At 46.5% G+C, this 24,423-nt stretch overlaps 2 long non-coding RNA genes across 2 annotated transcripts in view; both read right to left on the bottom strand.

Moving 5' to 3' along the window:
* The window catches only part of LOC130683292 (uncharacterized), a 145,296-nt gene that overhangs the window by 22,066 nt on the left and 98,807 nt on the right, over positions 1–24,423 (bottom strand). The gene's annotated exons all lie outside the window — the stretch shown is intronic.
* Positions 4,274–5,562, bottom strand: LOC130683293 (uncharacterized). Its single transcript, XR_008996872.1, has 2 exons — positions 4,857–5,562; positions 4,274–4,671 (listed from the first exon to the last, which is right to left on the bottom strand). It is a non-coding gene; the product is annotated as an uncharacterized LOC130683293 (long non-coding RNA).

Below are 24,423 nucleotides of genomic sequence, written 5' to 3'. Positions count from 1 at the left end.
GCTGCCCGTGTCCTTCCTGTTTCTGCCACCTTCCAGGGCTGTGTCCTCATGCTGTGGTTGAGGCTAGGTCCCTGCCAAGCCTGTGGGCCTGCAGAAAGGGAATAAATAGGTAAGCAAGGGGGGTGCTCAGTGCCACAAGGCCCTACTGGGAAGCTGCAGGTCTGCCTGGGGCTGCGACAGCCAGAACTTGGTGAGGCAGCCCCACGAGCTGCAAGGGAGGCTGGGAAAATGTGGTTTCCTGCAACAGCTGGGGCAGAGTCCGGATGCCCACCTCAGGGTGGTGGATTAGATGGATCCTAGGACCCTCCCAGTCCCAACCTGCTGCAATCAACTCCGTCAATCACAGTGTTTTCCATCGATGGTAATTCAGAGCATGTTGGTTCTTCCACTCAGCCAACCTATGCGGAGTGCCTCCTGGTCCGGGCACCTCTAGGAGCTGAGCACCTAGTCCCGTGCTAAGGAGGCCCCTGCAGTGTGCATCCTGGATGGTAAACACCCCAACAGGAAAAACAACTCAGAGACAAGAGCCAGGAAGAAAGTGAGAGGACAGGATGAGAACCGAGGGCCTGAGGGCCAAGGAACGCTTCTCCCACGAGGTGACAGGTAAACGGAGGCCTGAATGACAGAAGGGACAGCTGCGAAGAGCTTTTCCAGCAAAGAAAACCAGTCCAGGGCTGGCGTGTAAGAGGTAGCCAGGAGCAGCCAGTGTGGCTAGAGCAGAGTGGGCCAGGAGAGCGAGACAGGGGACCCAGGTCAGGACCAAGTGGCATGGGCTGCACAGGCCAGGGGCTGGGCCCGGCTCACAGGACAGACATGAGGCTCTGTTGGGATTGTTAGACCTTTGCAGAGGGTGGATCCTGTAGAGCCATAGTGGAAGTAGGGATGTGACGGGCCCACTGTAAAGCTGATGGGGGCTTTGACTAGAGTGACGGCAGCAGAGCTGAGAAGTGGTGCCTCTGTGTTTCATAGGGGGCCCGTGGGTCTTCCTTCTCCCTAGATAGCTACATTGTCCTCATCTCCTATTGCTGTTAATATTTATTCATTACATCCCCCAAAATAAAGGGCATGACCTTCGTGGTGATCAGTGTGACCTCCCATCTCACAGGGGCCTCAGGTTGCATCTCTTCTTTGACTTTGCAGATTATACTCATGGGTGGGCTTCTCAGATCAGCCTTGATCACTCTTGGGGTAGTAATCACAGGAGATGGTCATGGATACTGGCCCTGCCTCTACCAGGCTTAATCCCTTCAGAGGGATAGACAGTGAACAAAAGCACAAATCTTAAGTGACGCCTGCAAGAAGTAAACAATGCTAGGAAGACACACAAGAGGGACTTTGACCCACCAGGAGCAGTCAAGGAAAGCTTTGAGGAAGTGCTGCAGGAGCTGAAACCGGGAGGAAGTGGTGGGGTGGGGATGGAGGGCATGGGAGAGGCAAAAGCATGTGCAAAGGTTCTGGGGCAGGGGCATCATGGTTCCCTCCTGGAAGCTTTATTGAGCAGATAGGAAGGCAGTATGGGGACAAGTGTGGGTAGGTTTGTAGCTGGAGACAGAGGCATGCCTTTATGATCTCTGTAGGTTGTCAGTAAGGATGAGAAAGCAGGTCAGAGTCTTGAACAGACAGCATTTGATAAAGGCATTTTCAAAACCGTATTTCCCAGACCAATCCCAGTTTGAGGAAAAGTTGTGTTACTGAAAATGTATATTTGACCTAGAGAGGGTAAGTTTTATTTGAAGCCAATGGATTATATTAATGATCCACGTTCTTCTGAGATCTCTCCATTAACCCAGAAGAGATCATATAAAATCAGTCTGGCATTTCTAAGTATGACACCAACGTCCTTGGATAGGATTCCTTAATAGTCCCCCAAAGAGAGAGGAATAGTCCCCCAGAGCCCTGTCACTTATTTAGCTATTGTTTTACCCTGGTGAAAATTCCAGGGCAGCCCAAAGTTTGCCCCAAACTGCTGAAAGTCAGTTCAAAGGTGGTCTTCCATATCTGTGGATCCAGAAACCTCACCTACTAACTTTTTCTTTATTAAAAAGAGAAAATGGCTCATTAGCTAGTGGGAATCTATTACCCACTGGAATATAGATGTGGCCCCCCTTATTTATTTTTACTATTAACTTAGAGCACCTAGAAAAAAGTAAGCCCTTCCCTGCTTTTTAAAAGAGTTCACTGGGGAGAAATTGCTGCATTGCAAAACTTGTGAAATGCCTGCCAATTAGGAAAAAGTTTCTATAACCTAGAGCAATATGCATGTAAAAGCAAAATAAAAGAAAACAAAAACTGAAGAGAGGAAGATGCTTAAATACATAATGCTTTAAAATTAAAATGACTTTTCTTGATTAAAAAATAACTTGGATCTGATTTAAAAGAGAAAACAAACTACAGGCAGTCAGGGCACAAAAATTAAGAGTTTTTTTTCCTACAAACACTAAAATCACTGATGTTAGAAAAGAATGTGTGTGTGTGTGTTGGGGGGCGTGCATTAGTGCGCACTTTCAGAAGTGTGGAAGTGTTGCTACATAATGATATCACATACCCTTCAACCCTGGGAATTTATCCCAGGGACCAAATTTGAATTTAGAAAAACCCAAGTTGTATGTAAAAGATGTTTATTGCTTCATTATTTGCAATATTTTAAGGAAGTTAGACTGTATCCTGGAGAGAACAGGAGCAGGGCATTATGTGTGAGTCAAATGGGCCGAAGGCATGTAGAATCAGTGAGGCGCAGAGGAGGGGTTCCGGTAGGAGTGCACTGCAGATAGGGTGGCAGTGATCTGTTCTAGATAAGAGATGAGGAAGGCTGTAGCCTGGATTACAGAGGAGAGCTTGGTCAAAGGGTCATTTGAAAGATCATTTACGGGAGCTTGGGGAGACAGAAGGAAGAATCTAGAATGGGATGGGTGGTGGTAGAGCCCAAGAGCATGGAGAGTGGGGGTGAATGAGTCTGGTGTTGGCCTGTCTGAACATTTGGGAGTTGGAGGTACGGGCGAGGGAGGAGGCAGCCTGACTGTGGTATGCTGAGTTGGAACCACCCGTGGCATATCCAGGTAATGACATCCAAGGAGAGGCAGAGGACAGAGGGGGCTGGGGCTGGGGCTGAGAGGAAGGTGGCAGGAGATAATAAACAAATGTTTTCCAAAGGAGATGTAAGGCCGTGAGTGGCTTCCTCCTTTCCACATCTCAGGCTTCCTCCTGTTGGGTTTCAGAGGCAGCTGTACTGTCCACTCTCTAGGTAGGTCTCTCTTCCATGAACTTACACATGCTCCACTTTTTCTTACTTCTGCATTTATTTCCTCCCTTTCCATTTAAAAGTAAGTACTTCTCCCCAAGTAACCCATTTTTACTGTAGAAAAAAAAAAACCTAGAAAATACAGGTAATTAGAAAGAAAAATTTAAGTCACAAGGCATTGTGGTGTGTACCCTTCCAACTTCACTCACCCGTCAAGTGTCACCTGCTAATTGGTTGGGTTTCCTCCCCGTCACACACGCTCACTGCGGCCTCTTCCAAAGGGACCCTCCTGCACTGCTGGTGGGAATGTACATTAGTTCAACCACTGTGGGAAGCAGTATGGAGGTTCCTCAAAAAACTAAAAGTAGAAATACCATTTGACCCAGGAATTCCACTCCTAGGAATTTACCCAAAGGAAACAAGATCTCGATTCAAAAAGACATATGCACCCCCATGTTTACTGCAGCACTATTTACAATAGCCAAGATACGGAAGCAACCTAGGTGTCCATCAGTAGATGAATGGATAAAGAAGAGGTGGTACATATACACAATGGAATATTATTCAGCCATAAGAAAATAAATCCTACCATTTGCAACAACATGGATGGAGCTAGAGGGTATTATGCTCAGTGAAATAAGCCAGGTGGAGAGAGACAAGTACCAAATGATTTCCCTCACTTGTGGAGTATAACAATGAAGCAAAACTAAAGGAACAAAACAGCAGCAGACTCACAGACTCCAAGAAGGGCCTAGGGGTTACCAAAGGGAAGGGGTTGGGGAGGATCAGTGGGAAGGAAGGGAGAAGGGGATTAAGGGGTATTGTGATTAGCAGACATAATGCAGAGGGCTCACGGGGAAGGTAGTATAGCACAGAGAAGACAAATAATAACTCTATAGTATCTTACTACGCTGATGGACAGTGACTGCAGTGGGGTAGGGGGAACTTGATAATATGGGTGAATGTAATAACTGCAATGTTGCTCATGTGAAACCATTATAATATTGTATATCAATGATACCTGAATTTAAAAAATATTTTGTTGATTATAATTTATTAATATTAATTATGATGTATTGATATAACTACTAACAATTATTTGCACTGCTACTTCTCAAAAAAGTTGAATAGTTGAATGTATTCTTATAAATGTACTTTTTACCAAAATATTACTTGGTAGGTGATATTTTATAGTGCATTTTCCTCATGTATTAATACATCATGAACCATCTTTACATACCCATGTCAATCCATATGGTCCCTTCTGATGCTACCTAGTATTGAATTCAACCATATGGCTGAGTCAAAATTCATCTCAATTCCTGCTTTTGGGACATTTAAGGCATTTCCAAGTTTTCTTGAATTTCCTGCTTTGACATCTTTATACATATGTCTCTGGTTGCTTCTTTGATTATCTTCTAAAAATGGAATTGCTGCATCAAAGAATATGCCAGATTTTCAGCTTTTGTGAAGGTCAGCAAACTGTCTTCCAAAAAGTCTGTTTATACTTTCAAACCTTCTTTGCTTTATAAAAAAATTTTTTCCTATTACAAAAAGAATTGATAGTAACTATAGAGAGAATGCAGATAAGCAAATAAAGGAAGTGCAAGGCTCCTACCATTCCAGTTTGCAGGTTTATAACCCTCTTAGGTGAATCCGTTACTAGCTGTGTGGATTTAGGTGAGTTCCTGAATATCTCTGAGCTCCCGTTTCCGCATGTCACAGGTTGTCATAACGATGCATAACAAACAGCACAGATTCTCAAGGTGTGTTCCTGCAATTCCCTTTGCACCTTGCTTTCCTATGCTGGTGATAAAACAAACATCTTCCCCATGTACCAGGTGGGCACCTCTGGCCCCAGTCTTTTCCAGGCACCTCATTCCTATAGCTCCAATCACAGACCGTCAATACCCCCCATGCTATTGTGGGTGTCAGGTTTTCATTTGGTTCTAGACAACCTGGTTACAAGCGCCTCCTCTCCACCTGCCTGGCCCATATGCACCACCGTCGTTGGTCCCAGGCACCCAGGCAGAAGCCACTAGAACACCTCCCTCCCCCTCCCACCAATTAACTGTGTTTTCAGCCATTCTGTTAGCCCCACCGTACTGGGTGTGCCTGGAGTTAGACAGACCTCAGTTAAAATCCCATCCAGGCTGTTTACATGCTGTGTGACCATGAGCAGTTTCTTGCCCGTTTCCCCAACAGTAAGATGGGGTGACAGCAGGCCTGCCCCTTAGGCAAAGGAGAATGGGGAGTGCTTGGCATCTCCAAGGGGGCTGCATTAGCACCGCTGCCATCACCCTCGCTGCCCTCACCCTCGCCATGCCGCCATCTCCCTCGCCTCTGCTGTGGTTCCAGAGCAGCCCCAGCCCACTCGCAGCCCCGACAGGCCTCCTGACCCGTTCCCACCTTCAGCCTTTCCGGAGGCCAAGCTCCAGAGGGCCTCCAGGATGACCTTCCCGTGGCAGGTCTGGAGCATGTCACTCCGCCCAAGACTCTTAATGGCTCCCGAGCACCTATGAACTAAAGCCTGGACTGTGCTGGCACGGTTTCCACGGCCCCGCGTCTGCTTCCAGCCTGGTCATTTTCCCACCTGCTCCCCAACCATCCTGGCCCCCAGCTGTCCCCATCTCTCTGTCCCCTGCCCTTTCCCACCCCTCTTTGTGATGGCCCCACCATCTGGACAGACCACCGTTTCCCAGGGTGCCAGCAGTCTCCCAGTCCAGCTCGCACACCCCGCTTGGAAGTGTCCTCCTAGTCCTCTCCAGTGGAGTCCAAGCCCCACCCTGTGCCCCACATTTGTGTGCCCTCCACTGCATTATTGGGAGGGTCCAGTCTCCACCGTGACACTGCCCTACTGGGCAGCACATACTCTTTTTGTTCACAACTGCACCCACCCCTCTGCCCCCAGTTTCCAGCCGCAAACCTTCAGTGTTTGTTAACTGCACTGTTAATAAATAACATTCCTGTGGGATTTAGATGTACGAAAGGGTGCCCACAGGCCAAAGATTCTGCAGAGGCCATTTACCTCTCCTGTGACTTATTCTGAGATGACAGGGCAAAGAAAAACACTGCAACAGCCCTCACCAGAGCTGATGCACCGATGTGTGCCCACGCGCCCATGGTGACACATGCGTGTCCTGACGTCATGTTGCTATTTTTCATGACTATGAGATGAGCACAGAACACACACAACGTACGTCTTTCTTATCCATGAAAAGGCAAGAGAGCAGTTGCTAATAATGCTTGCCCACTCTCCCCCTGGGGCAGGGTAATCGAGCTGTACTGTAAAGAGAGGGGTGGGGCTCAGACATGTGCGCGGGCCTTTCTTTCCTAAAGGCATGTAAGTTTCACGTAAATCTGTTTCGTCCTGCTCAGAGATGATGCAACGTGTCTAGAAAGGAAGTGGGAGTTGCCTTACTGCTACAAGCTAAGGAATGTCACGTCGCTCACTCAAGTGTTCTTCACATTCCCAGAAATAGGTCTTGGTTGAAAAGGAGGTGGATGACTCACTGTTCCCTTGGCTTTCCACAGATCAACTGCTGAGCTGAGCAGTGCTAAGGGGGACAGGCTGGCGGAAGAGCAATTAGTTCCTGTTGCTAAGACAGAGTGTCCCCCGTGTCCCCAAATCTGGGGGCTGCTGTGGCACTGGCCATGCAGAAAGAACCAAGTAGACACAGAACAGCTTTTCAGAACTGAAATAAGGGGGCTCTAAGTCCTTGTGTTCATGTAAATTCTTAGCCACCCAGATGTACCAGCCCGAACTCGCTGAATTCAGTCATGGTTCTGAGTAATTGCTTTGCAGAATCCAGGGGCTGGGGGAGCTCCACGTTTAGAACAGGCTCCTGCAACATCCTTCTCTTCTCTCTCAGAGATCTTGAGTTTTAGTCCACCTTGGCTATTCCTTCCTGGTCTTCGTATTTCCTCCATCCTTAATCTCCAAAGTAAACCTTTTTCTGGTAGAAAGACCTGGAAAATTGTATCAAGGGCAAGAATTTGGCACCTGTCCCTGACAACGAAGTAAATGCTTTGCAGGGGTTTTATGATGTTCCAGAGAGCGGCCACCTGTTCCTTTCCACCCACCTCTGGGCGCCCGGCCACGGGGCTAATGATTTGTGAGCCAGGACTGGTCGCCAGCCTGCGCCGCACGGCTCTGGCCTTGTCAGAGGCCTCCTCTGACTCACCGTCCGCATGCACCCCGTCCTGCCAGCCTGCTGGTCGTCCTGTTCCAAGGCCGACAGCAGTGCTGAGAGGTGGACACCGCCTCCACCTCGGGCTTTATTTATGAACTCCTGTTTCCAAACACATATTTATTTACTCACCTGGAAGAGAGAAAACTGATTTCCCAAGGCTGCTTCCCAAATCCACCAAAAGTAAGGGAGGGCAGCCCCAGCCCTTAAGGATCCATGAGATTCTCACCAAAAATAAATTAGTTTGTGATGAGAAGCCCGGCAGGAAGCAGGTGGGCGCCCTTGCCGTCAGCAGCGGGCAGCCCGGGGATCTCATCTTCACCTGTCACAGAAACGCCCTGCCCTGTGACTCAAAACGCTCTTGTCCATGTGGCACCAATAAGACAGCTCTACTCGCAGCCGCCGCCCGTGGTGGGGCCTGCAGCCCCCAGGATGTGACCGTGAGGCGGCGGAGTGGAGGCTGATGGCTGGGCTCACGGAGGTGCACAGGCTGGCGATGCTCCAGCTCCCCAATCTGGCTGTGAGGCCTGGGGCTCATTAGGTAACCTCTCCGGCTTCACTCGCGCATCTGAAGACAGGGAGTAATAAAACGCCCACCTCCTAGGGCTGTGATCGGAGGAAACTACTTCCTGTTTTTGTAAAGTGCCTAGAACCGCTTGGTAAATAAGCAAACACCATGATTCCCTCCCTAGGGAGCATTTATTACCCAGCGGTGTTTTCAGACGTGTGGCTCACCCTCTCAAAGCTTCATGGCCTGGAGTCTTGGCCCACGGGGTCTCTGAGGGTTACATCCCACCACTCCACCAGAGCTGAGTGTTAAACTCCAGCTGAGCCCAGCACAGGGCGGGGAGGTCAGAGGCCAACTGCGGTTCAGAAGGCAGAGCAAGACAGCCCGTGCCGTCCGAAGATGCGGCCCTGAATGGCGGAGCTCGTGTTTACCAACGAAAGACTGATGCCGGGGGAGGCACATTCGCAGCCCCTTTCCCACCGCTCTCAGAAGAGGCCCCCTTCTAGGGAGAATCAGCTCTGAGAAACGGCATCGTTCACCTTTTAACCTGAGAATTCTTCGGACACCAGCTGAGACAGAGTCCCGATGGACAAGCGGGGACCAGACCCCCCAGGACAGCCTGTAGCCAAAGGCTGCAGGAAGAAGGGCCGACACTCAGGCCCGCGTCCCCCACTGACCTGGAGCCCCCGCAGAGGTCCCGAGGGTGGCTCACTGCCGCCCAGGCCCTGCTTGCTGGGCCTGCAGTGGGGCGGATGTACGGGGCCCTTTGCCCAGAGAGCAGCCGCCTGCAGGGTTTAATGCTCTGCGATTCACAGCCTCCAACTTCTTAATAATTTCACCCCTGACCTTACAGTTTGTAGGCGAAGGTCCATGGGATGATGGAGTGTGTGTGGTCGGGGGAGGGGTGGCGGGGAGGTGTGCTGGGAGCCTCACGCGTGGTCACGCAGGGTCCACCTCCGACTTCCTCACTTCGAACAGAGATTAGGCAACATGATTTTCTAGGTCTTTCCTGTCTCTAAACTATTTTAGGATTCCGAGTTCATGATAAGGCCCATTTTCTGCTTGTGAAAATCTAGGTGGTAGATATAATATCCTCCCGTTTCCCAGCAACAAAGAAACTTTTGTATTGGTGGTGGGAACCAATGAAAAAGGATCCATGTTAGAAGTGCTGGTCTGTGATCCAGATTGATCTGAGAGAAATTTCATGGATCTTGGGCTTGGTAAACATTGCTCCTGCCCTGGGTTGAGTAGAATAAAGAAGGTGATGTATAAATCAGCAACATATATTACTAAAGCCCTCTTCATGACAATGTACCATAACTGTGCTGCTTATAAATTTTTGTTATTGGGAAATGGATTGAAAACATAAGGTTTAATTTATCATCATATTCTAAATATGAGCTAACATCCTAGCAGTCCTACCATGGACTGCTGACTGAGAGCTGAATGAGGTTTGTGTACACTGGAGCCTACATTGTTATTATTGGCCAAAAGACCACAGAAATATGTTCAGGAAAGCTCTAAGAAAGTTCTAGATTGCTGGTTGAAATTACTCCTTCTATAGCATCACATGAGTCCACAGTCACCCACAGAGGAAAAATCCACCTGCTCCATGTCCTGGATATTATAAAATATCCCAGCAAGAGATATAAAAAGAGATGCAAATTTCCCCAGCGCGGAGTTCTTCAGAGCACTACAATCCTACTGCTTCCATTGGAACCTTTCCTGGCTGGAAATGAGCGATTTGGCCCATCCAAACCCACATCTAATATTCAACACCTTTTTCTTTACCCAAATCTGTGCCAGACAATTTTCCTCCCATAAGGAGAAGGAGGCTCATATTCAAAATTCCCTAAAGTTACCTTTCCCTAAAATGGGACAAAAATTCTAAGAAGCAGTATTATCCCTTTATCAAATGGGCAATAAATTTTAAAATTTGAGATAGTACACACAGGGGGACCTGCAATGTTGGCTTGTGAGATTTCCATATCTTGACAAATATTTCCTATGCTTCAGACTGTTTTTATGCCTGTACTTGGAGAGGGGTCTTGGTGAAATTCAGAGTATTGATGTTCCTGTCTGGCGTCCTGATCCAATGTGATGAACTACCCTTCCTCAACAGAGTGTTGCCACTCTTTGGCTTGTTACATGCCAGAGACCAAAGTTCTAAACAGCTCCATGGGCCCCAGTAAGCAAAGCCATAATTTGGGATAGTTGGGATTTCAGAAATCCTGTTATTACAGATTGTCAGGCTGGCCCAGGAAAAGGGCCAGGCAGCAATGGGAAAAGAATATGGGGGGGTGGGGGCAGTTAATCACCAGAAAAATTAGTGAAGGCATTAAAGATTGCACCACAACAACGGATACTTAAGATGGTTAAAGGCATCCACACTGTATTCCTTCTGGTCCAAACTGTTTCCTAAAACGGTGACATTAGCAGCTAAGGGATTTCTTCCTTTACTCTGATGGCGTGGCTGCAGGTCCAAGATGTCTTGAAAGAAAAAGAGAATACAGAGGCTTCAATTTCAGCCCTCAGGAATCTTCTCTAATCTTGCAGCAGATGCAGCAACTGGGGCAAAAATGTGATGGAAAGCAAGAAGCCATTCTCTTCTCTTCAAAGACATGACTGGCAAAGACCCCCAAGGCTTGCTTAGCTAGGCTCTGGCTAGCTTCAGGATCAATACCTCTCCCCCAGTGAACCCACTCTGCAAAAATGATTGGGCCTTCCTGTCCATCAGTTTTCCAACTGCAAAACCAGGAAAATTATTTTAACCCATTTTATAGAACTATTGCAAGGAAATGCTTGAGAAGTACTTTACCTGTAGCTAATTGTCACTTAAATGCTTAAGATGGCTAGGCCTGAGGGAAGCCTGTAAAGTTGCAGCCTCTAGGCCAACTCACCTGATGGGAATCCATTGTGGGAGCATTGGTAAACGGTCTACCCGAGGGCCCTCGTGAAATAGACACAGAAGGAAACCAGGCCAGACTTTCAATGATGCGGGGCTAAACTGGGAGGCCAAGTACTTCTGCCCTTTTTCTTGGCCCCTGCAGAAGGCATTTTTACTCTGCTACAGTTTGCTCTGTCTCTTGGTCATCACAGACATTTTAGAGCTAGAAGGAGTTTTAGGGACATTCTAGTCCTGGAGCTAAGTGGTAGCGAGCTCTCTGTGACTCAGGTCTTTGTCCAAAGGAATCAGCTCAATCCCCTGCAGCCCACGCAAGAGCCCTGCTCACTGCTTCCACGACAGGGCACATGATGACGTAAGAGCATTCTCCCTCAGCCCGGTTGAAACGGGCTGTTTTGTAGAAGACACTCTTACAGGTCCGATGCCAAAGGGCTTGCGCTCAGGACAAGACCCTGGACTGTGACGGGGAGGGTGGGAAGTCACGCACTGTCTATGGAGAATCGCTGTGTGCTCTGCGATGTCTCCAGTTAGCCTGCTTTGATCTGCACCACAGTCTTAGGAAACAGGCATCCTATTCCCACCTGTGCCATGGAAAACGCAGATTAGAAGTGTCAGCGGCTTCTCCCACCTCCAAGCTGGGATTTCAGGGCTGGCTTTCGGGCCCCTCCCTCTGAGGCCTTGTCAGAGAAACTGGGCCTGGGCACACATCCAAGGCAGGAACTCGGCCTCGGGGAGAAGGCTGGGATGGATTCCTGAAACTGGAGGAGATGCTTGCAGGAACACGGCAAGGAGCTGGTTCACAGACCTGGGGTGCCGGGGGGCAGAGCCAACAGACAGCATACCAGGCCTGGGAGCCGTGCGCCGGGACTTTCACGTGTCGTTAGCCCACGGTCCTGAGCAAGCCCAGCCCCACTTGTTGACTGATGGTGCCTCGACTCTGGAATCCAGCAGCCCTCCTGACTTCTAGACAAACGTTTTACGCTGAGTCAACCGCCTCTTAAACTCCTTTTAGCGCACGCAGCTGGTCACCGAGGCGGGGCATGCAACTCCCTGGACACCTGATGAACAGATCTGTGTCACAGGACACAGAGGCAACAAGCAGGAGAGTCAGACCACATGGCTTGTGACCCTGCGTCCCTCACCTCCCAGCCTCATCAGCTCAGGCAGGTCACTAAGCCTCTGTGTGCCTCAGTTTCCTCATCTGTAAAAGGGAGGTGTTAACAGCCCCTGTCTCATAGGACTGTTTTAAGACAAAATGAGTTAGTCCACATAAAAGAGCACTGCCTGGCACATAGTAGGTACTCAGAAGGGGATGCTACCATTGATTTCTGCACACATCTCCCAGAGGGCCTGGCAATGCCCCCCTGATGGGACCTCATGAGGACCTGATCCAGGCTGGAGACATGCTGTCTTCTAAGGCAAGCCGGTCCGTTTTCAGACTGCTCTAAGAAAATTCCTCCTTGTGGTCAGCCAAAGCCACCTCCCTGCAGCTCCCACGCATTGGCCCCAGCTCTGCCAGGAGGCAAATGTCAAAAAAATATCCTTGAAAGAGAGGACATTGAATGTAAATAATAATGATAGAATTGTATTGAGGAATTACAGTCCCCTGCCCAGCGGCAGTTCCCACAGCCCCTAGCCCACAGCTAAGCATGGCCTCGGGTGAAGTCCAAAACTTTTGAGTTAAACTGGAAAAGGGACAGAAGTTCCAAATTCTCTGCTTCCTTTAGAAATGCATCAAACTTTCTCCATTCTTTTCTGACCAGAGCTGCCAGGCTGCCATGAAAACCACTCCCCATGTGTCAAGGTGACAGTCACAGGGCTGCAGAGCCGTGACCTCACCCCATTTAATATGTGCTGTGTACCCTGTAATCACTGAGCATCCAGGGAGTGTGCCCCAGGAGGCAGCGACACACCGCAGACCTCCTGTTTACAGAGCCTTTCTGGCGTCAGGTATAAAATCATGACCCATGTGTCCCTTGCCTGCCTTCCGTGTCATGCACTGTGACATAAGATGAGTGCATGCATCTCTTCTGAGATCTGACAGCTTAGTTCTCCAATGGCTCCTGTTAGAAACAATTTGAAATTGTTCCTCAAGGCAAGATAAAAGCGTTCTGGACCTCTATTGTAGAACACTGTGAATATACCTAATGCTGCCGAACCTAGGCTTAATATAAGTTGGGGAGTCTAATGTTTCGTGATTTCACAATTAAAATACACCTAAGGATGGAATATATAGGTGAAATAATATGACAGAGTTGCTTCACAATGACACAAGAGGATGCAAAAGTTCATCAAGCTATCGACTTATGATTTGTGTACCCTTCTTCATACCAGACTTCATTAGATAATTTGCATGTTTAAAATAATAACAGAGGAGGAGGAAGTAGAGGGTACAGTTGAAACAAGATTGCTCGTGAGTTGGTAGCTAACTATAAAGTTGATGGGTATTAGTCTATTTTTGTGCATGTTTGCAATTTCATAATAAAAAAACAGAAATGCAGGAAACAGTTTAAATGTTAGAAAAAAATGACTTGAACATTTCAAGGGTTTTTCCATTGAAACTCAGGACTGGTGCACGGATGCCACACAGCTGCTTTAGGGCAGAGCAGGAGTGAATCGGTCCAGCGCTAGGTGCAAGGACAGTCACACTGTGTCTGAGTCAAAGATCGCCTGGCTGTGAATGGGACAGATCAGGGTGGGTAGCCCGGCAGCCACTGTTCAGCAAGTGGGCTCCTCCTAGAGCTCCTCCAAGGATCAGAGCCAAAGGAAGGGCCCCCTCCTTGGTCCATGCAGCGGCGCTCCATTCTGCCCACCTGCTCTGCTGGGCAAGGCTGGGGTCCCGCGGGCCTAAGGATCTCAGCTCTGGGGAGCTCCTGGGGGACTTGACCCAGTGACCCTCCATGCTCTTCCCAAGGTCAAATGCAGCCCTGCCCTCCCAACAGCAGAGCCCTGTGCAGAGGGGCCCTCTCCACATGGGCATGTGGCCCCACAAGGCCCTACAGCTCCCCGTGCTCACTGAAGCTTTCTGCCAAACTGCCCTCTGTCACCTGCAACCCCACGGGACAACCCAATTAAACTCCCTCCCTGGGCCTAAAATTAAAGCCCTTTTTAGGACCACTCCCCCTCCCCCATCCAGTGGGTGCTGTAAAAAGCTCAGAGGTTTTGGAAGGTAAAACTTCCCCGATGCCTCTGCCAGGGCAGAACCGAAACAAACACCCAGGACAGGGGTCCGGGTTTTCCTCTCCAAGCCGGCTCAGCTGAGACATCAATGCTCAGAAGTCCGTGCGGTTGCTCCACGTCTGGGTCCCCAGGGACAATCAAGACGACCCAGAGGGTAACTTCTAGGCAGGACGGTTCCCTGGGATCCAGGGGCATCCCATGGCATCAGCCCGCACCCCCCTCCAACCCCGCCAACATCAGGGCTGGTGGCCGGCCCAGAAAGGAAATGCGGTGTTTGATCAGTTTGCATTCCCCACATTTAGTTGTTCGCTAAGTGCAGGTCCATCTCCTCACTCCAGGTGGGTCCTTTATCCTTCAATTTTGGCAACCAAAACAAGGGCATGCAACAGCCTCCTGCTGCGTACTGTGGCCCTGTCCCCGGCCAGCAAACAGTGTGACTCTGGGGCCTGCCCTCTGTGGCACTGACGCTTGGCCTCTGGAGAGCACAGCACCTGCTTCTCTGGCCACTCCGTCCACGTGCTCTGCCTCCTGCGTCCCTCCTCCCTCCTCTGCACCTGGACCATCCGAACGCTCTGGCCTTGAGCCTCTAGCTCCTTCCCTGCCTCCCAGGTCACAGCCACTCCTGGTTTACCAACAGCCTGAGCTCCCTCCTGAGTCAACAAGGGGCACTGACTCAGCCCCTGTGTGGGAGGCTGTCCTGGGCACCCCGACCCCCTCTCCACCAGGAACCTCGGCTCTGCCTCCTGGTGCTGCCCCAGCCTGGGGCCCCTGCTTGTTCCCAAGCCCCTCTGTGCCCCCCGCTCCCAAGCCACGGACCTCCTGGGAGACCCCAGCCAGCCAGCCCTCCAGGCAGAGCCTTTTCTCCCCGTCCTGTTCCTCCTCACCAAGCCCCCAGCTCCCACTCTGGGGGGCCTCTGATCTGGCCCCAGAACAGCCCAACAGGGAGGGACTCGCCCCCAGCCTCAGCAGCGAAGGCGCCTCTCCACAGTCTGCAGAGTGGGAAGTCACCCTCGCCAAGCATTCAGATCATGGAAGCCGAGACGATGGTGACAACAGTGGTGTCCCTCCCGACCTGCGGTCAGTCCCGAGGGCCCCCTTCCCGCAGCGCATGGACACACACACGCGGGCTGCACACATGCGGACTCCCTCAGCTCTCAGATCAGACCCATCTGCCCCAGGCCCCAGTGGAATGTTAACAAAAACGCTGTGCCACTGTGTGGAGTCGTGGGGTTGGGGACAATCCGGGGAGGTGACACTGCCCTAGGGCGGAGACGGGGGCCCATCTGGACAGAGCCTGAAGTGCTCCACCTCTGCCGTTCTGGACTAGGTGCGAGGCCCCGGAGACAAGCTACAACAAAATTGGGATAGCTGATGAAATTTGAATATGGGCTGTGGACTGGATAATGGCTTCTGCCATGTCAAGTTTTTATAATTGTGTTGCGGTTGTGTAGGAGAACATCTTAGTTGGCAGAAATACATACCAAAGTATATAGGGCATAGTGCCTACTTACTCTCAAATGGCTCAGAAAAAACATGGGCGCACATGGGTGTGAGTGCATGTGTGTGCATGTGTATGTGCACTTGTGTGAAGAGGGTAAGAGAGAGAGAGAGAGAATGGCTCAATGAGTGGGGTGCGGTGGCAACCGCCTGCTGGAGCGGGAACAGCAGGTCAGGGCGCGTGGACGGAGCTCCCCACAGGGTGCTTGCAGCTTGTCAGCACATCTGAAATTCTTCCAAAATAAGTCACCAAAAACATATGAGCTTAAACAGCGGGATACACACTGCAAGATCTTTGAAAAACCAAACAATCCCCATCAAATACTTTAGGCTGACCGACTGTGGAGGCAGAGCGAAGCAAAGGGGAGAAGGATGGAAACAGGGAAGGGGAGGGGGCGGGGAGGAGGGCGCAGTCTGGGCCCTTGGGGCCCTCTCGCCCTTGGGTGCACTCACCCACTCTCCTGACGCCAGCTTTTCATTTCTGGGTGAAGGCTCCTAAATCCTTATCCCCAGCTCCGTCAAGCACACGATCCTGGGTTTAGCATCGCTCGGCACAGGATGCCCCTCGGACGCCCCACGGTCACCTGCAACCCCGACCCTTGCCCCCAGCCCGCCTGCCCCCTAGGCTCCCGCTCCTGCCTCTCCTTCTGTGTCCCTGTTGCCGTCTGGCCACATTTTTCTTTCTCTGACCCATCCCCCCACTCTCCTTTTCAGGTTCAAACTCCCTCCTCCTCCCCCAGGATCACCACTGGGGCTCACTTCCCTGGTCTGCTCTGCGCCCTCAATCCAGCCACATCTGCCCAGTTTTCCTGTAATGCTGCTGCTCTCCTGTGACTGAAGAATACGCTCTGAACCAATTCACCTCTTTCTCATCTCTGATTTTGTTCACGAGTATATTTCTTTTAGCTGCCAGCTTTATCCAAAGTCCCCGGAAGCAGGGGGGGTCCTACCTCAGGCCCGACAGCTGGCTCCGTGGTGCCTTGCATGTGCTGGGCGCATGGCAGCGGGATGTCATGGGTACCTCCGGGCTAACCGTTGTTCCTTATTTCTGAGTAATTTAATCATACCTGAAGACATTCTCATGCTCACTTTATAGATTTGGGGTGATGATAAATGATGATAAAAGGACGAGACCCCAGGGTTGGCTGTCTAGCTCACAGGTGTGCCCCAGGTCACAGGCAATAGCCCTTAGGATCACCCACCGGCTCTGCTGAGACCTGCTCCAGGGAACTAAAGGCTTTGTATGTAAAACATACACGTATTTGCCACGTATGTTTCTAGGTATGGATATTTCTTAAGAAAGGATATTTTAAATTACAGCATTGCTTTTAGAATTTATTTTTTAAATTTATGTATTATACTTTATTATGTATTTATTTCCGCAAATGTTCCAAAGTTTAACCCAGTTTAAAACGTATTCCCTAAATCACTTGCTACCTCTCAGTTTTCTCTTTTTCCAGCTCGAGAAAGATATTTTGATATCACAGCAAACAGCCATTGATTCTATTTCTAGTCACTTCAAAAACAACTCTAATGGCCCAGCCGCTGTCCAAACAAGGAAAGGGCTGGGTGAATAAGCCTTTTCCCTGTCATCATCTTAAGTAAGGTCATCGGAGCTAAACGGATGACAACCACGGGTCCCATATATTTAATTCCTTCTCTCTTGATATTTCATAATTTCAGCTTGTAAAAGAGAGGATGATGTAATGCTAATAAATGCCAAAGTGGCCTTTTCGAGAAGCGACACCAAACATGGGCAGAACGCCTAAGCCAAGTTTGCTCAGGCAAATATTCAGATATCTGTCGTCATCTGAGGGTTCAGCTGAGATTCTGGTTCATAAACAGGGTTCACAGAGGTTTTGATCTATCTGAACCTCAAAGCACTGTGGTTTGAGCCCACACAAGATGTACATGCTGCGTCTCTACGTCCTGGGGAACAGGTACCAAAACATCTACGTATTCCCAGAGCCACAATCTTACCATCAAGGACCACTTATTGTGGGTGGATTTTTTCTTTGTGCTATAATGTAAACTTCCTACTGCAATTTTAACCAATTTCCTCCTGTGCATTTCTCAGAGCTGGTGAACAGTTCATTGCAATTCTCTGAACAACACCTGGGCCTTTCTATATGAACACAGTGTGACGGGTCTCTGTTCCACGGACCATTTGCTTTGAGTTGTTTGTCCAGGTGCAATGCATCTTTCTCATTAATTCCCAAGTTTTCTGTTCCCTTTTGAAATGAGGACATACACAGGCTATACACAGTTCCAGCAGAAGAAATAGTGTCTTGGCCACAGGACAGTGCTTGAGCGATGATCCGGTCTCATCGGACGCTCTGCTCAGAACTGGCTTAGTGGGCTCTGTGCCGCCTGCCTTTGCAGACTCAGCAGTCACAGAGGAGGAAGTAATCTCAGAGATTCTCAGGTCCAGCCTTGTCCTGTGGGCTGTCCTAATCATCCACAGGGATGTCTTTAAGGACACAGGTCAGAGGTATGTCCAGAATTATCCACATATCTGATTCCCTCCTCCTCAATGGACCTCTGCATGGGGCCCCACCTCACCCAGTTTCCTGAAATGCCGATCATAGAAAGGCCAGCATTTTAACTTACAGAAGAAATCAAGGGACAAATGCACAAAGATACCCACAGAAGTATAAGATGGGTCACTGCAGTGCTGTATGTAATAGCAAAACCTGAAAGCAGGTGCAGGGCCCAACAGTATAGGTTAATTACCTGATTATTGGAATGCCTTCCCATGGAATACGAGGCCGGCATTTAAAGTTATCGTATTTGTTGACACAGAGTGAAATCTACCATTAAATGTTGCATGAAAAATAATAAATAGAACCATGCCTATTATATGATCTCATCTCTTTTTCTCCTCCTTCTTTTTAAAAATCTATTTATGGACCAATTTGCACTCACAGGAAGGTTATAATAAAAAATAATCTGTGTTGGGGATTATCTTAAATTTCTACTTGTGTACCCTCTAGTATTTTCTGAAGTATGCAGAGATTATGCATTTGTGTAATCGGGAAACAAAATGAATCTCTTATCTGTTCCAGGACTGTTTTTTAAAAAAAATCCTCAGGTCCAAGGACTTTATAGATGGGGGCCCCACCTCATATTGGGTCAGACATATTAAACTGCACCAACCCCCACATTAACTGTACTTTCCATGAGAACATTTGAAACAACTTCTATAGTTTTGATTTTGAGATTACTAAACTACAAATAACTAACTTATGAAAGGCTATGACTTTCTTAGCAATCATCATGCAAACTTACGAGTTTGGGCCAAGGAAGAAAATATCTGACCTAACTTTCCAGTGTGATGAGATTTCATTAATTATAAACTACACACTAACACTATTGATATGATGCTACAGTTCATAGAGATTAAAGCATGCCTTTTTTTCAGACTTTTTTTTCTATATTTAGTAGCTAATACAGTTTTTCAGGTCCCCAGTGTTTTGGTATGGCTGAGATAAGCACATAGGCCCCAAGTCCAAGGCCTGTAGGTGGGAGTCCTCTCTGCTTTGTCATCAGAGGCTATGTCCATTTGCCCTTTGCCCCCTGTGGTAACACAGTGCGTGGCAAATAATCTGAATTCACTGAGTATCTTTGGATTGACTGCTTTGGGGAGGCTTCAAATCTCTCAAATCTTCCTTCAAAGCAAAGCATTTTACTTAAAAGCCTTTGCTCTTTTTCAGACCTCTGTAGATATGGAGAACATGGTTATATTCTTCCATTAAAAACCCTTACATTCTTGAAAAAGTAATAAAAATACCTCTTAATCAACTTTTTATTGCTCATTTAACTGTTCACTAAAAAAAAAAAAAAAAAAGAACTCAAAACTGTTTTTATGATCAGTTTTATACTTACTGGGTAAAACATTTCATAAATGCTTCATTGATGTGATACATAGAGCAGGATTTACCCAACAAATCATACTAGTTGCTGTTGTATGCCAACTGTTTTTATGTCAACTGTTTCCCTGATCCCATGTTCTCTATCTTTCTACCGCAGATGTAGTTAAATTCTTCCTTATCCCATATTTGAATAATTAATTTTTCTTCTATAACTACTGTCTTATAGTTCTCTACTGAATTGTGTACTTTTTAAAATAATGTTAAATTCCATTCCTCTTTTAAAGAAAGTTAACTACCAGAGGTCCAATGAATAGATGGTTGGGCCAAATGTTTGAATGCCCAACAGTTAAAGCCAACATTTGACCTAAGATAAGTAATTCCCACAAAATAAACTTCCAGGATGTAATGGAACATTTGAAATTTTATTTTAAATACTCAAGAATTGGAACTTTTACATTTTGATAGTCATGTTTTAGAGGTTTAACATTATAATATGGAAAACGTTTCTCAGTGCTGTCAACTGTATCACTCTCACAGGTACCATTACAATGTTAAATAAGTGTTTGCTTTCAACTGATGATGGAAGAGCAAACTAGTTTAATGTTTCTCACTTTTCCCTTACAAATTAATTGTCTTTTCACAGTCTTTATATTCTGTACTGTATCGGGACAGAGACAATTTCTCATTAACATAACATACAAGAGTTTGGAGGCTCTTTCACTTTGTGAAGCTTTGCTAATTCATCCTACAAGGTACTAAGACTTCCCAAATGGGGCTTATCTGGAAAGACTCATCACCTAAAAGGATTTAAATGAACTATCTATTTATATTTTATTTTTGCACATCAAATTAACATCTCTCACCATCAACTATTGTACCATTTTTTTCTCACAATAATATTCATTATTATAAAAAGCATTCATTCTTCAGCTGAGAATTTTAAGATAAAGAGCACATAGAAGATATTTTCTCCAAGGAGCATATAAAATACTTACCTATACTTTGAAAGAGAATACACCAATATTAACACTTTCATCCTAATTGATGGTCTTATTTATAATACTGACCAAGCTGCCTAGTTACAGTGGTAGCCTTTGCAATCACAATATAAGGTCAAGGATGCCGGAAATGATGTTGAGGTAGGCATGGCTCCCCATCCAAAGCCCAAACCAAAAAGCACTGGGTTGCGGTGAAAACTTGGTGGGATATTACTTGCCAAGTGCTTACAAACATACCCATCTTATGGAAAGTCTAAGTGTGCAAATATTAGCTGTTGCTGCTTCTGTTATTATTATTAATTGATACTAAGGAAGCTTAACTCGTGATTTATTGCTTTTAATGAACTGTGTTCTCGAAATAAAGGAGAGAAATCAGACAAGAAGAAGCAAGGGATTGGAGCACAGAGACCTTCTGTATTATTTAGAAAATTGTGTAGTAACATAATTAACAGTTAACCGTAATTCCATATCATTCTCTAGTCCATGTAATAGTCCTTTAATTCTCTGAGCAAATGTTTAAAAACTTTTAATTATGGAAATGGTCAAACAGTCACAAAGATAGCGTAAAGAACCTATGTGTCTGTGCCCACCTTCCAGTGAGTGACGTTCTGCCTTCTTGTTCAACTGAGCTCATGCAGTCCAAACCCCCAAATCCCCAGCACCACTGGTCCTGTGACAGGGCAGCTTGGAGCCAGCGGTTCCACAGAATCACACGTCTTAAGATGTGGCAGCTTTTGATCTATCTGAGAGTTGGAGGGAGCAGGAATTTAGCCCCTCCTACAAATGTTTGCGCTATAGAATCATTTTTCACATTTTGATTCAAATTATATTCCAACTCTTGATAACAGAAGAGGCAAAAATCACTTGAGTTGCCTTTGGTCTTAGCTGTGCTCACAAATGTCAAATACTTTTGCTGCCAACAGACCAAACAAAAGCTCAAAAACGTCCGATGTCAACAGACCAAATACAATCTCTAAATGGTGGCCTTGTCCCCTGGACTGATGCATTTCATCTGCCGAGATACCCACACCCTCAGGCCCGAGAACCAGACCTAAGAGTGTCTGTCCATCAGGCTTTGTCCTACCGTGGCCCTTGTAGAAAAGGCAATGGTCTGGGCACCTTGGGTAAACAGATCAGTAAGTCCATCCCCCATCTGAAACCTGTAAGCCCTGCACCTGGGTTGCAAAGTTCTAGACGGAGCAAGTGCTTTACATACACTGACTCATTTAATCCTTACAACTACCCTATAAAGAAGGCGTCTCCATCCTCTATTCACAGTTGAAGAAAGTGAGGCCCAGAGAGGTGAAGCAGCTTACCCAAGATCACACAGCCAAAAAGTAGCGGTCATCACTGGTACAAGATTCTGTGTGCTATCAGCCTCTCTAATAAATCTTTCCTGATTACCCAAGTTTCCAACTTAGCCCCACTGTGACACGCGTGAAGAACCCACACTTATGGCCTGGTTTTGGCAGGCATTTTCACACTTCCTCTATCTCAGATTTCCTCTTAAGATTCCATACTAGATTCCACACCATTGGAGAGCATACACGGAAAAAAAATGCTGAGCACAGAGTGATACTCAAATACCTTCTGGCCAAATTGCCAATCACATAAACACTATTTAACTCCAACACTTACAGACACTTGAAATATTTGATCGTGATAAAAATGAAGCACAAGTAGCAAGACAAGATCTGTGACAGATTATTGATAATCTGTTTTATCAGTATCTGATTGGCCAGTGGAGTCTGGAAAAGAGAACATTTCAAAGTTCCTCATCTGTACAAGATAAATAAGCTTTGAATGTTTTGGCTTTCTCCTCTTACACATCCAGAACCTTTTATTCTTTCTGGCACCACCCCAGATCTGTGTTTTGATCTCTGCATTCCTGAGAAGGCAGTCCTATTACCTCAGTCATACTCTAACTGCCCTCAAACAGATATGCAAACAAGAAGCTTCTGAAAGCTCGGTAATCACCTGAAATCCATGCCAGTGTAGACTGACATCATGACCAACACACAATAGGCCGCTGAAAGGAAGCAGTCACTGTTTGGCAAAGCTTGTGTCAGCCAGAACAGCACACGCCTCTCTTTTGGTTGACACAAATAACCTAAGTCAGGAAACAAAGTGATTTTAGTAAGTAAGAACCACAATGACATGGCTTATTTGTAGTATTTACAAAATGTCCTTGACATCATCAAGGCCGTGGCCCTGAGGAGAAGGAGGAGGAGAAACAGCATCTGAGCCCCTTACTGAGCCCCTGCTGCACACCGGGCAGTTCCGTTCACGTGTGAAAAACCCGGGGAGGCAGGTGTGAACGTTCCGATCTTGATTTCCAGATGAAGAGACAGACTCAGAGACGTTAAGGAATGTGCTGCAAATCACAAAGTTAGAAAAGCGGCAGAGCAAAGATTAGGAACAAATTCTGCCCAACTCTAAACACGCTGCTGCCTCTAAGAGTTGCCTGAGAAAAGCTTTGAGAAATTATGTAGATACACTGATTTCCCAAGGATTTGGTTTCAACCCTATACTCATCAGAAAATAACATTTTCTCAAGACACAAAGCTTAGCAGAGGCACTACTGAGAAACAGAACAATCAACATACCTGTACTGTCTGGTTACCAGCATTTCTGGCAAAGATAGATGACGTTGGGACTCAAATTCTCCAGCACCCCTCTTTAGGATGGTAGAGACCTAGTTATCACAACACTCATAATCCTCCCAAATATAAATGGATTAAACCCATGAGTTAAAAGGCATACATTACCATACTGGGAGAGATTCTGTTTGGGAGATACCTAAAAGTAAAAGGATGGAAAAGTTGAGCGTTAAAGGAAGGAAAAAGATATACCAGGAAAATACTAACCAAAGGAGAACCAACATAGCAGTAGCAACATCACAAAAAATAGACTTTAAGACAGAAAAGGTTACTATATAAAGATAAAATTTTCAACTAACCACAAAGACATGAGAATTGTAAAGGTATATGCACCTAATAAAATTGTCTTACACGTACAAATCAAAAAGTGATAGAAACACAAGGATAAATGGACAAATCTCCCAACACTTCTTTCTCAATTATTGGAAAGCCAAGCAGCAAAAAACACTCAGTATATATCTGGACAATGTGAATTACAACCTTGATCTAATGGACAAATGTAAAATCCTGGGTGTCACCATGAAAGAATATCCATTTTTTTAAAGCACATATGGAAAGTCACAAAAATTAGTCACCTATTAGGTCATAAAGGACAACAGTTTATCCTTGATAAAGTTCCTGCTTCTACACCTCAACAAATTTCAAAAAAGTAAGTATCATATCCTCCACATTCTTTAAACACAATGGAATTAAGCAGAAACCAATAACAAAAAGATGAGAAGTTTTCATGTGTTAGAATTTAAAAAACAGAATTCTAAAAATTCCTGGCTCAAAAAAGTTACAATGAAAATTTAGAAATAGTTAGAATGATAATTAAGAAAACACATGCTCGTGGATTATAGTGAGAGCTGCACTTAAAGGGAATGCATAGCCTTAAATAATTAGATTTATAAGAATAAAGGCTGAAAATTAATGAGCTAACTCCAACTAAAAAAGCTAGGGGGAAAATACAACATAAATCCAAAGAGATGGATCTTATAATAAAGACAAGAGCAGGCATATAGTGAGTCGGGGGTAGAAATGTCACACAGAAGAACCGACAAAGCCAAATGCTAGTCCTTTGGACAGACTAATAAAATAGACCAACCTCTGGTGATATGGATCAAGAAAAGAGAAAAGGCATAAATGTTTAATCACAAATCCAGCAAAGGGTATTTAACTACAAATAGAGCAGAGACTAAGAAGATAATATAAACATTTTATGCTGATATGTTTGATAATTAGATGAAATAGGCAAATTGTTATAAAAACATAATTAATGCTGATCCATGAAGAAACAGAAAGTCCTACAATTAAATGGAAACAGTATTAAAACTCCTGACACAGCAAAACTCCAGGCTCAGATAGTTTTACAGATGAATTCCTCAAATTTTCA

This window comes from Manis pentadactyla, chromosome 4 (assembly GCF_030020395.1).
Source record: "Manis pentadactyla isolate mManPen7 chromosome 4, mManPen7.hap1, whole genome shotgun sequence".
Classification (NCBI taxonomy): domain Eukaryota; kingdom Metazoa; phylum Chordata; class Mammalia; order Pholidota; family Manidae; genus Manis; species Manis pentadactyla.
Note: the sequence above shows the minus strand (reverse complement) of the source record. Positions and strands in the feature narration are given on the sequence as shown.